General features: G+C 32.0%; 1 long non-coding RNA gene across 2 annotated transcripts in view; it reads left to right on the forward strand.

Annotated features, from left to right (window-relative positions):
* The window catches only part of LOC132437242 (uncharacterized), a 101,717-nt gene that overhangs the window by 24,728 nt on the left and 63,924 nt on the right, over positions 1-13,065 (forward strand). The window contains exon 1 of one of the 2 annotated variants that reach the window (XR_009521983.1): positions 8,646-8,796. The exons of the other annotated variant lie outside the window; for it this stretch is intronic. This is a non-coding gene — a long non-coding RNA (uncharacterized lncRNA). Of the gene's footprint in view, positions 1-8,645; positions 8,797-13,065 lie in introns of those variants that run through there. 2 annotated transcript variants of the gene reach the window in all.

Raw genomic sequence — 13,065 nt, forward strand, 5'->3', positions numbered from 1 at the left:
TCAAGGGTTTTGATATCAGGAATAAGAATAAATATAATGTAGACACATTAATAGAAACAAAATAAGGCATAATAATCATAATTATAAGGTATAATTGTTTACCATTAAGATAATTATTTGTCAAAATATAAAATTAGGATTCTTTGCTCTTTTTACTAACCCCTAGAACACATACTGTGATTTTTTTTTTGATAGCTCTCGTTAGAAATGTTAAAATCTCTCTCTCTCTCCCTCAGAGTTTTGATGAGGTTACTAAGGCAGTTTTAGAAATGTGATTATTATCAGTGTACTACCCAGAAATTATTCATTCCTTAGGTCCTGACATACTCATCAAACACATATTTAAGAGGACTATCAATTTATTAATCACAATAAAAAATAACTGTGGAGGGAAACTGAATTCTTATGTCAGCTTATCAGCAAATATTCTCTCCTCTCTCTCTCTCTCTCTCATTTTATTGGCTGATATTGAGCACTGTCATTGAATTATGAAACCCAGATTTATATTCTGAATTATGAAACCCAGATTTATATTTAAATCTGAAACCCAGATTTATATTTATATATATTATATATATATTTATATATATACCTGTCAAATAGGCACTTTTACTTTTTAGGGCTCTCTCTCATTTGCTCAGTGCTGTAGATACATTGACCCAAACCCTTTTTCATGACTGAATACAGCTTACCCCCTATGATTGGTTAATATTTTTCCTTCAAACAGAATACTCTCCATTTTGTTAGAGTTCAGTTTTCTTAGTTATAATTACAACCCAACTCTTTTTGATTGTCATAATGCATTGTATTCACCTTTACTGGTCATGAATGCCCCCTAAGCTTCTCAGTCACAAGTTTATAATAAGATCTTGAATTTTTTAATCATTACCCAATCTCATCAAATAGTTAAAGATTTTATTGTTTTACTGATCAGAAGGAAATAAGACACTGTCTGAGGACTCTTCAATTTTTCCAGAGAAGACTGAGTGCTGACCAACATATGTTGCCAAGGTTGTTAAACAGTTTCTCTCAAAACAAATCTGATGTTATTAAAACAACAAAAACAAATTGTGAGTGCAGTTAATTCTGTAATTTGAATCCTTCGAAGTATATAAAACTGTTTGAGTGACTGGTAATATTAGGGGTCTCCAGTTTAATCATAATAAAAAAATGTGTGTTAAACTGATCAAAACATCCTTTTGAAAATAATTGTGCATATATGTTAATGAATTTTCCTGTTTACTTAAAACACCGATTGAATAGCTGAAAGTTCCAGATGCTGTAGTAAGCCTTGATGTTATCATAAATATAAGATGTGGTTTTACCCTTGTCAAGCTCTCATTCTAAGTGGAACAACAGACAGTCATTACAATAAAGATTAAGTTCTGATTTTGGTTCTTAAACTTAATCAGTTCATATCACCAATCAACTTGATGACTTCATTTGGACTATCCTTAGGCTTAGGGATATAACGCAGTGAAAACAGATGTGAAGTCTAGGAAAATGAAGTTAGATAATTGTGACATGTTCTTTGGAAGGGGTTGAGGCTTTCTAAGGTTTCAGATTAGCTTTTTTAATGGAAAATTTCAAACATATGCAAAGAAAAAACAATGGTAAAATGAACCCACAGAAGCCATTACCCAGCTATCATATTCATCATCACTTTTTTCATACACCTATGTTTCTATTCATGTTCACCGTTACCCTTTGGAAACAAATGCCAAACATAATATCATTTAGTTCATAACTATTTCAATAAACTTCTCCGAAAGATAAGTATACTTTGAAACAGATATCCATGATTAATTTATAATCCCTAACAACCCAACAATACCTACCTTAAAAGTCTCCAATAGACAATATTCAAATTTTCCTGATTATTTCATTTTTTTCCAATGAATTAGGATCCAAATATTGTGTTCAGTAAATGTGTTCTTAAATGTCTTTTATATGTAATTTATCCTTCTCTCTTATTTGTTTTCTTTCAAAACATTGTTTTGAATAAACTGCAGTGGATTCTGTATTGGTTTTATAATTTCTCACGTTCTGTTTTTTGTTGATTGAGTTTTTCTGGCACTTAAAGGAGAACAAAAGCAAAACCAAAAACATTTCTCTGTCTCTATATTTCCTGAACACTGGTAGATAGCTCTGGAGGTTTGATCTGATTCAGGGAAGGGTTTTTGAAAAGATTCATTGTAAGTGTTGGTGTGTCCTTTCATCAAGAGTCACATGAGATCTGGTCATTTCTATTTTTGTGAGATTATAGTGGCTATTGAGGAAACTTGCCAAGATCTTTTTTTTTTCCAACAGGTGTTTGTAAAATGGTGATATTCTTGATCTATCATTTCTCTTTTTATCAGCTGGGTTCCTTCTGTAGAGAGGGAATTCCCCTCATTGTCTATTTGGTTAACCTGAGGTACAGCTCCTAAAGGGAAGGCAGGGTTATGCTTGATTCTTTCCCTTCATTTACCAGTTTTCAGGACAATGGAAGCTCTGTAACATCTTCCACATATGTCTAAAGAAGATTTTTGTTTGTGCTTTTTAGTACTATCATTTTTGAAATAAAAAATTGTAACATACTTAATGTTCTTCAATCCATTACTGTTAAAATCTTATTAGAGTTCAAACTGTCTTCTGTATTATCAATGCAAGTCTCTTCAGGTTGATATTGAGCATTTTTGACAAGACTGGAGTAGTTTCTGGTGGCTTCATTGTTTTATGATAAAACAGGGAGTCCAAGCTCATATTTTCCACTTCCTGTTGCAGAACTGAAATTAGCCAAATCTCCAAAAAGCACAGGTTCCTGTGGTATGTAGACAATAGAGACATAGCCTTTGCTCTCGGTTCCTGATGGTTACTGAATCGTTCCCTATTTTTTGGCCTTTTCAGCAGTTAGAGTGAGATAATATTTCTTTAACAGAAATTGCCTCACTCATACTGACTCATACTGATATTTTCAATTCGAATAAAATATTTTAACATTTTACCTAGCTTCTTTTATTTTATATTTATTTTTCTTTTCTCTTTGGTTAAAGATATTGGTTCTTAAAGACTTTAAGTAATACCTTAGTTTATATAGTGTATACATATAATAGTTTATGAATAACAATACCAAAATTATGACCCCAAATATGTTTTTACTGAACATAATTCTAGGGTATTTTTACCGTTCTTTTTTACTCCTAATTTATATTTCCTTATTGGCATTACAGTCAAATTACAATGTTTTTAGGTCACTTGGCATAATTTCTTTCTGCTTATCTAAGCTGTCAACTCAATGCAAATTTCAGTTCATTTGTTATGTAAAAAATTTACATGATTCCAGCATGAAATCTAAAACCCAAGATCTAGCAGAAAAGTCTAGATATTGCCCCTGACGCATCCTACACTCTCCTCTCCCACATAAATAACAGTATCTTTCACTGTATGTTTTTTTAAAAAATAAGAGAATACAAACATGTTTAATTCTATCTATAACTTTCTTAGTTAAGAATTACCAAACTGTATACATTGTCTCTTTCTTGAGTTTTCACATAATTTGTACCCTGAAGAGTTAGTCGTAGTCTATATAGCTATTCTTTACACTCTGTATAGCTGCATAATTCTCCATCATGTGAATGAAACATATTTTATTCAACCAGTGCCTATAGATGGACATTTGGGTTATTTCTAGTCTTGTCAATATGGTTTCTACATTAAGAGATTCTTCACAGTATGTCTATTCCTGAAGGAAACTTTATTTGGTTAGTTGTGTGAGTTCATAGAACCTAAAAGCATCAACAACATAAACTTGACGTGCACTCACTTGCACTTCTTTCTTGTATTCAACTTCAAATTGAACCTGGCAAATCCCATTTAACCTTCTTCTGAGATTGGCTTACTAAATCATCCAGTGAGTACCTTTGAATGATGTATGGGTCTTCTAGCTCTCAAGGCACTAGAAACATCTTTTTCTACCTTCCACTTTGTCCTGTAAAGAAGCTGATACCACAAAGGTCTTCGTGATCTTCCTGGGTTTTTTCCCATTCTTATATACTGTGCCACTCGTTTTGTTATTGTTATTGTCTATGGATATTTTGGTTTTGCTATCTGAGTTGTTCAGTCATTTGTAGGAGAATTTGTAGAAACTCAAAACTGTCACCATCTCTCCAGGTTACTAAATTCTATACCAGTGTAATAGGATATATATTATCTTATATAATATAATTATCATTGATCTGAGATTTTAATTATATGTATATGAGTTTCTTTGCAGAAAATAAAAAATTTTGACTTCATTATAAGAATGGACATTATCCTTACTATTCTAAAATATTCTTCATGCTAGTGTTTGCCCAGTCCCATAACTTATGACTAAGACCTGCAAATTTTGGTGTCTCCTTTATTCTTTAAAAAATGAACCATGAAAATGACAAAAATATGATTTCAATGGCAAAAATAGGTTCTAAATCATTTGCTTTTCATTCAAAACCTGCATGTCCAAATGTGCTTATGGTAGATAATTAAATAAGGTTATTCAGTAAACAGGAAAAATTGAAGAGCTTTAAGTATGTTTTATAATCTATTTATAGTTATTTTTAAATTACAATATCAAGTTGTTGTGTTTTTTTTACTTTTTAAAAACCAAAATACTATTTAGGCTTAAAATTGTACTATAAATTTTGGAATCATAAAGCCAATTTAGTCAGTCAGAATACATATTTTAAGAACTTATGTTAATGTGAGAACATATCTTCTTATTCACAGATTATAGCTCCCTCATCATATAAATCTTAGAATAAATCCATCTCTTACAGTATGAAATTCAATTTAATTTACTGATTGACAAATTGGTTTAGTCTGTAGCTATTCAGTAGTATTTAATAAGCTCCATTGTGTAGGTGGCACATATGCTAGACACTCAGTGTTTTCTAAATATTTCTTTTTTACCATTTCACCTCCTTTAAAATCATTTTATATGTTTTTTTCTTTATTTTCTTTTTAAAATTTTTTTTGAGGTGGCGTTGGGTAGAAGTGTTAGAGAAGGGAAAGAAACTGTATAAAAGCACTGTAAATACTAAATTCAATACCCCAAAATGAGCTGAGTAAGACACTTGCAAGCTACCTTCATAAACATCAAATGCAGACGATACTAATTACCTGCAATTTATATTGCAGACATATATAGTAAAATGGATAACCTGAAAAACACCTCACTAAGAAACACCTAGAAATCATGGGTAAATAACCTTTTAGGAATCAAAAATAAAAGCGAATAGAAAATAAAGTGGGTAGTCAAGTACTACATTTGCCAGTCTTGGTAACAGAAAAGTTTGAGTATTAAGAAATGCATAGAAAGAGACCAGGCAGGCTGGAGTGCTGTAATTGAGTCTTCTATGTAAAATAGCAATATGTGAGTCCCTTAATTCAATAGTGGAATAGAAGGAAAAAAAGCCAAAGTAAGACAACAAGGAATTATCTGTTATGGCCTAAATTCTGAGTGGGGTAAAAATAGATATAACTCATATTTTTAAGCACAAGAAGCATATCTTCATGCAGATCTGGGGTTTGAATTTATATACATTCACAGAATATTTTAAGCCAATAAATAAATTGTGTAAAATGCAAATTTAGATAAATTTTAGTAAATCTATAGAACTCAGAAAGACAAAAGCAATATTTGAATATGGCCAACCCCTCCACACACATTTTTTAGACTGACAGCATATTTTTAAAATGACAAAAGTACGTAATAGCAAGAGTGTAAAATAGTATACTGAAAGTGATAACACAGAAATATCTGTCAACATAGTATTTCATAATCATGCACAAAATAATTTAAGAATGTAGCCAAAACAAAAACATTTTTAGGCAAACAAAAACAGATTTATTACTAAAAGACCCTTATGTAGGAATTTCCAAAGTGTGTATTTTGGATGGAAGAAATTAAAGCCAGAAGAAGGACTATGATGTAACATGATCAGTTAACAACAACAGCAAAACTGTAAACATATGAGTAAAACTAAACAAAGTTTGACTGAATAAAACAAAAATCAAAATGGTCACTTTTGTAGGTAAAAATAAGGTGGAACTAAAATATTGGCTTATAGTAGAATGCAAGTCAAATGACAGTTAATTGAAGTTAAGAATTTCTAATGTTCTAGAATTATTTGAAAGAAAAGTATAAAAATATATTAACTGTAAACTTTGCTAAAATAATATGAACATTTAATAATTGATAACAGTTAAAATAATTGAAATATAAAATATGTCCAAAGTACTAGAGGGAGAAGAATGATAAGCCCCAAATGAGGAAGAAATGCAATGAGATATGGGAAAGAATATGGAAGTGCAGAGTAAAAAGCAAGAACCAAAAAAGATATTAACAAAAATACAAATATGTCAATAATTATAGGAAGTGCATGGGGACTTAATTTGCCTGTTAAAGGAAAATTGTAGATACAAGTTTTAAAAATCTGTTGTTTACATGAAATACACCTAAAATATATAAGCACAGAAAGTCTGAGAAAATAATATATATATGATATACATTATATATCACAATATAATAACAATATTAATAAATAGCAAATAATATTAAACAAAAGAAAGATCAAAAGATTAAACAAAAGAAAAAATAGACTAGGTGGCAAAACTATAAAATAAAGGTTACTGCATACATTAAACAATATAATTCATTGGGAAGAAACAATTTTAAATTTGTCATTACAAAATAACATAGCCTTAAACACATATAAAACAAAAATGAATATAACCACTGAGTGTTTTGAAATTCACCAATATTGTGGGAGATTTTAACACCCCTCTTCAAGTAACAGGTTGATCATGTCTCTTGAGGATACAGATGCCTTAAATAACATTAGTAATAAGCTTGACTTAAGGGCTATGTATAGGATCCTGAATCTAGCAATTTAGAAATCCACATGCTTCTCAAGAGCACATGGAATTTTAAAATAATTTAACATATGCTAGCCCATAAGCCATGTTTCAAACTTTAGAGAATAATTATTGTGAAGGGTGTTTTATCTGACAACAGTGTAATTAAGATATAAGTAAAAATAACTTAATGAAAATGCAGTAAATATATCCTCTTGAATGAATCATAGATCAAAGAAGGAATCATAATGGAAATTAGAAAATACTTAGGTATAAATATTAATGAAAATGGTGCAGAGCTCAACCAACAGGATCTAGGAGAAATAAATTGAATGTCATTTATGGCATTGAATGTTTAAATTTAAGAAGAAAAAAATGAACAAATACCTCATTTAAAAGTTTGAAAAAAAGAGATTATAGAATAATCCACAAAAATGTTATAACATGTAATAGTATAGAGCAGAAATTAATTAGATAAGACAAACAAAGATGCAACAGAGGGTTTAAAAAAGCCAGTGATTGAATTGATAAGGCTCATAAAATTGATAAAACCCTGGTGAGATGAATCAAGAAAATGAGAGTGTTTGTAGAAATAACAAAAATATTAGAAATTAAAAAGGAGACAAAGCTATAATTAGAGACTAAGAAACTAGAAAATGCATATATTAACTTACTTTAGGAAAATTATGGAAATATGACAAAATAGACTGTTTCTTAGTAAAATATAACTGAGTAAACCTGGCTTAAGGAGAATTAACAAATATCCATATACCTACAAGTATATTGAAGGAATTGAATCAGTACATGAATCTACAGAAAGACAGAGAGAGAGAGAGAGAGAGAGAGAGAGAGGAGAAAAGGAGGAAGGGAAAAAAAATTGCCCCTGATAGTTCTGTAGATGTTTCACCAAAAACTAAAAAAAAAAAAAAAAAGGTGCCAATTTCAGAGTATTTCTAACACAGACAATAGAAGCAAGACATTGGTTGGCTCACAGATAGATAAAGAGACCAATGGAACTAAATAAGCCTAGACACAGACTTATTAGCTATGAAAAAATGACATGAGAGAAGTGAGGAAATGATTTTAAAAATCTAAACAAATGGTTCTCTATGAAAAATAAAATAAATTTGAACTCCCAATTTACCCAACACATAAAGATCAATGTGCAAGTATAAAAAAATCTTGTTATGGCCATTGGTAAAGATATTTGTGAACAACATAATATGATGCTTGACTGTATTAAAATTTAAAATGCTTATGCAACAAAAGAAAAAAACAACTATGAGTTACAGGTGGGTAAGGTACTTGCAATGTATGTAACTCTTAAGGGTCTAGTAGAGATTACATCAGAGACACTTTAAAATCATTAAGCAAACTATCCAGTCTATAAATAGCAAGGTAAGCAAATAACATTAAAGGACAGTTCAAGCAAGAAAACATGAAAAACCAATAAAAATATGAAATGAAATTTCAATAATAATCAGGAAAATACAAACTACAATAACAAAGAGACAATTTTCATACTCATGAAATTAATAGAAATTAATAGAAGTAGACAGTACTTCTACTAGATAACAGACAGAAATAGCATATAACTAGATAATCTGACTAAAAATATTTATTTTGTTCTAGAACAGTTTGATGTCCCCTACAAGGTCCCTCCCTGTGTAGCCACCCCCATCTCCCCTCTGCTAACTATGAGTATCCTCACTGTCGACACTCAGGAACAGAAAGTTCTGGGAAAGATGATCTGTGATGTAGGTTTTTTGTTTGTTTTTGGTCTTTTCTTATTACTGACATCAGAAAGTCCTATCTCTTCAAGGGCACTGGCCTCCATATCTCTAGGGGATAGTTCAGAAGATAGTATCTGAATGCCATATGTTAAGCCAAACATCTTTACTGGAATATGCAGACATTTGGGTAAGTTTTCTGGTTATTTAATAGCATTATAGAAAAGAGAGAATTAGTAAACAGCCTTAGTGCCTGCCCAGAAGTGCCTATAGAAATGCATAGAGAAAAGTCAGGCTCTGCATTTTGATTAAAACATTTTTTTTTTTAACCACGAAACAGTATTGTTTGGTCAGTTTGTCACATCTGTGTTTTAATTCTGAATATTTCACCTACTACCTATGAAAACCTGAAAAGATCCTTAAACTATTATCTTTTTTTTCATCTGTGAAACTAGAACAATGATAATTCATAAGACTGCTGTGAGAATCAATATGTGCAATTCTTTAAAATATTGGTTACTATTAATAATTCATAAGAAACATATGTATAATCTCCAAATTCAACCATTCTCCTACAAATCTTTCTGATGCTCAAATTAGCTTATCCTCTGAAATCTAAGATTTCAGAAGAGAATAGTGAAGTCTTCTTGTTAAAAAAAACACAAAGTGGTAATTCCAAATTGAGACATTTTCAGTGCCTACTCTAGCAACTCCCATTGCTCCAACAAGGAAGAAGGAATTCAGATCTGATGTAGAATTCAAAATTCTATCTGTGTTTGCTGCAGATTTAGTTGTTTTTTTTCTTTTGATTTGATGCAGCTCCCTGTTAAAAGCAGGTTAATTTTTAAAAAATTGTATATACAGGGAAAAGAGGCAGGACAAATATTTCTGAGATCTTGGAATGCATAATAAAATTTTGCAAAAATCACAATCTGTACACTATAGGCTTATTGTGCAACAGTACATTAAAGAGACCTAATTAAAAACACAGCAAGCATATCTTAAGTAGGTATATAACAGGCAGTCTTTTAAAAGATTATGTCACATAAGGCACACCTGAACTCTGCCCTGTGAAGTAGGGTCATTATTAGCCATGTTTAACAAATGAGGAAACTAATGCAGTTGTTATAATTTCTACATGTGATCAAGTTAGTGGCTGAGCTAGGATTTGAAACCAGCTCCTTGCCTATTGAGCCCAGGTTCTTATATGCTAACTAGCACCCAGAAACCTGGGCTATTTTCCTGAAATAGCCCTGGCGCTGAAAGGGCTATAACTCTACATTCAAAGAATATGCTATAATGACAAAGGATGGAAAGGCAATCCCGTCCTGAGGTCTCCAAACTGCAGTAGTAGCTATCAATCACACAGCAGATAAATAGATTTCAGAAGTTTTGTGTACAATATGTTCTTGGGTTTGGGCTTAAGTTCAGGCTGACATATAGTATTTCACTGCTAATGTGATCTCTTTCAGCAGAGGGAACATTCCTTTATAAAATTGTGTTGCATAACTTGTTTGCTTCCTAGCCAAACAATTTTTGAATTTCCGTATAATTTCTGTTAAATCTATTTTTAAAGTTGAAGCTTAGGTCAAGTGCAAATATGAATATAGATTTATCCAGCATGTATAATTTGTAGTCTGTGTGGAACTGACTCATATGTCTTCAGTATCTGGCAGTCACGTGAATAGCTCTCCTGCTAAGAGTGACCTATTCATCCTTCAAATAAACATCCACAAGAGGAAGAAAAACAATATGTACAGTTCCAAAGAAGGGACAACATATCGTGCATGAGCCAATGTGCTTGAGTCAGTTCTGTCAACAATCTTTGGAATTAAAAGTTTCTCATTCAGAAAGCATGTGGAAATGCTGAGAAATTCTAAATGTAAGCAATCTAAAAACACTAGGATTATATTGCTTTTAAAATATAAGTGAGTGACCAAATAGATAAACAAGTTTCTTGAATATCTGCAGAATTATTCTGGAACATGAGTTATTCAGAAACATAAAGTCTATGTGATATAGAGACATTTGTTGTATTTCTCCTACTTTAATTCAGAAAAATGTATTTATTTGTTTCTCCCTTATCATTTATATTCTTCTCAAATTCATCTGTATCTATAGGGATATGCATAAGGCAAAATGCTTCAGGTATTCTATATGTTTTTCTCTATGAGGGGAAAAAATAAACCACCATGTTCACATTGATAGATTTAAAAAATTTTTTTTAAAATCTTTATTGGAGTATAATTGCTTTACAATGGTGTGTTAGTTTCTGCTGTATCACAAGGTGAATCAGTTATACGTATACATATATCACCATATCCCCTCCCTCTTGTGTCTCCCTCCCACCCTCCCTATCCCACCCCTCGAGGTGGTCACAAAGTACCGAGTTGATCTCCCTGTGCTATTTGGCTGCTTCCCACTAGCTATCTATTTTACATTAGGTAGTGTATGTACGTCCAAGCCACTCTCTCACTTCGTCCCAGCATACCCTTCCCCTCCCCATGTCCTCAAATCCATTCTCTACGTTTGCATGTTTATTCCTGTCCTCCCCCTAGGTTCTTCAGAATCACTTTTTTTTAATTCCATAAATATGTGGTAACATATGGTATTTGTTTTTCTCTTTATGACTTCACTCTGTATGACAGACTCTAGGTCCATCCACCTCACTACAAATAACTCAATTTTCTTTCCTTTTGTGGCTGAGTAATATTCCATTGTATATATGGACCACATCTTCTTTATCCATTCATCTGTCAACGGACACTTAGGTTGCTTCCATGTCCTGGCTATTGTAAATAGTGCTGCAATGAACATTGTGGTACATGACTCTTTTTGAATTATGGTTTTCTCAGGGTGTATGCCCAGTAGTGGGATTGCTGGGTCATATGGTAGTTCTATTTGTAGTTTTTTAAGGAACCTCCATACCGTTCTCCACAGTGGCTCTATCAATTTACATTCCCACCAACAGTGCAAGAGAGTTCCTTTTCTCCACACCCTCTCCAGCATTTATTGTTTGTAGATTTTTTGATGATGGCCATTCTGACTGGTGTGAGGTGATACCTCATTGTAGTTTTGATTTGCATTTCTCTAATGATTAGTGATGTTGAGCATCCTTTCATATGTTTTTTGACAATCTGTATATCTTCTTTGGAGAAATATCTATTTAGGTCTTCTGCCCATTTTTGGATTGGGTTGTTTGTTTTTTTGATATTGAGCTGCATGAGCTGCTTGTATATTTTGGAGATTAATCCTTTGTCAGTTGCTTCATTTGCAAATATTTTCTCCCATTCTGAGTGTTCTCTTTTCGTCTATTTATGTTTTCCTTTGCTGTGCAAAAACATCTAAGTTTCATTAGGTCCCATTTGTTTATTTTTGTTTTTATTTCCATTTCTCTAGGAGGTGGGTCAAAAAAGATCTTGCTGTGTTTTATGTCATAGCCTGTTCTCCCTATGTTTTCCTCTAAAAGTTTTATAGTGTCTGGCCTTACATTTAAGGCTTTAATCCATTTTGAGTATATTTTTTTTGTATGGTGTTAGGAAGTGTTCTAGTTTCATTCTTTTACATGTAGCTGTCCAGTTTTCCCAGCACCACTTATTGAAGAGGCTGTCTTTTCTCTGTTTTATATTCTTGCCTCCTTTATCAAAGATAGGTGACCATATGTGTGTGGGTTTATATCTAGGCTTTCTATCTTGTTCCATTGATCTATATTTCTGTTTTTGTACCAGTACCATACTGTCTTGCTTACTCTAGCGTTGTAGTGTAGTCTGAAGTCTGGGAGCCTGATTCGTCCAGCTCCATTTTTCTTGCTCAAGATTGCTTTGGCTATTCGGGGTCTTTTGTGTTTCCATACAAATTGTGAAATATTTTGTTCTAGTTCTATGAAAAATGCCATTGGTAGTTTGATAGGGATGGCATTGAATCTGTAGATTGCTTTGGGTAGTATAGTCATTTTCACAATGTTGACTCTTCCAATCCAAGAACATGGTATATCTCTCCATCTGTTTGTATCATCTTTAATTTCTTTCATCAGTGTCTTATAGTTTTCTTCATGCAGGTCTTTTGTCTCCTTAGGTAGGTTTATTCCTGGGTACTTTAATCTTTTTGTAGCAATGGTAAATGGGAGTGTTCCTTAATTTCTCTTTCAGATTTTTCATCATTAGTGTATAGGAATGCAAGAGATTTCTGTACATTAATTTGGTATCCTGCTACTTTACCAAATTCATTGATTAGCTCTAGTAGTTTTCTGGTAACATCTTTAGGATTCTCTATGTATAGTATCATGTCATCTGCAAGCAGTGACAGTATTACTTTTTCTTTTCCGATTTAGATTCCTTTTATTTCTTTTTCTTCTCTGATTGCTGTGGCTAAAACTTCCAAAACTCTGTTGAATAATAGCAGTGAGAGGGATAGATTTTTTAAAATGCATATGTTACTTTCAATAAATATGAAGAGTATT

This window comes from Delphinus delphis, chromosome 14 (assembly GCF_949987515.2).
Source record: "Delphinus delphis chromosome 14, mDelDel1.2, whole genome shotgun sequence".
NCBI lineage: Eukaryota > Metazoa > Chordata > Mammalia > Artiodactyla > Delphinidae > Delphinus > Delphinus delphis.